This window comes from Arachis duranensis, chromosome 3, assembly GCF_000817695.3.
Source record: "Arachis duranensis cultivar V14167 chromosome 3, aradu.V14167.gnm2.J7QH, whole genome shotgun sequence".
Classification (NCBI taxonomy): domain Eukaryota; kingdom Viridiplantae; phylum Streptophyta; class Magnoliopsida; order Fabales; family Fabaceae; genus Arachis; species Arachis duranensis.
This window is the reverse complement of record NC_029774.3, coordinates 105,167,078-105,167,352: the sequence shown is the minus strand read 5'-3', so window position 1 is coordinate 105,167,352 and position 275 is coordinate 105,167,078.

Sequence of the window (275 nt, the reverse complement as noted above, 5' to 3'; positions counted from 1 at the left end):
TGTCTAAGGCCACTTTAAGTTTCATGAGTGAAACAAGGTCCTCCATCAGAAATTTGGAGGCACAAGTGGGCCAGCTGAGCAAGAATGTCACTGAAACTCCTCCTAGTACTCTCCCAAGCAATACTGAAGAAAATCCAAAAAGAGAGTGCAAGGCCATTGATATAATCAATATGGCCGAACCTAGAAAGGAAGGAGAGGACATGAATCCCAATGAGGAAGACCTCATGGGATGTCTCTCAAGCAAGAAGGAGTTCCCTATTGAGGACCTAAAGGAA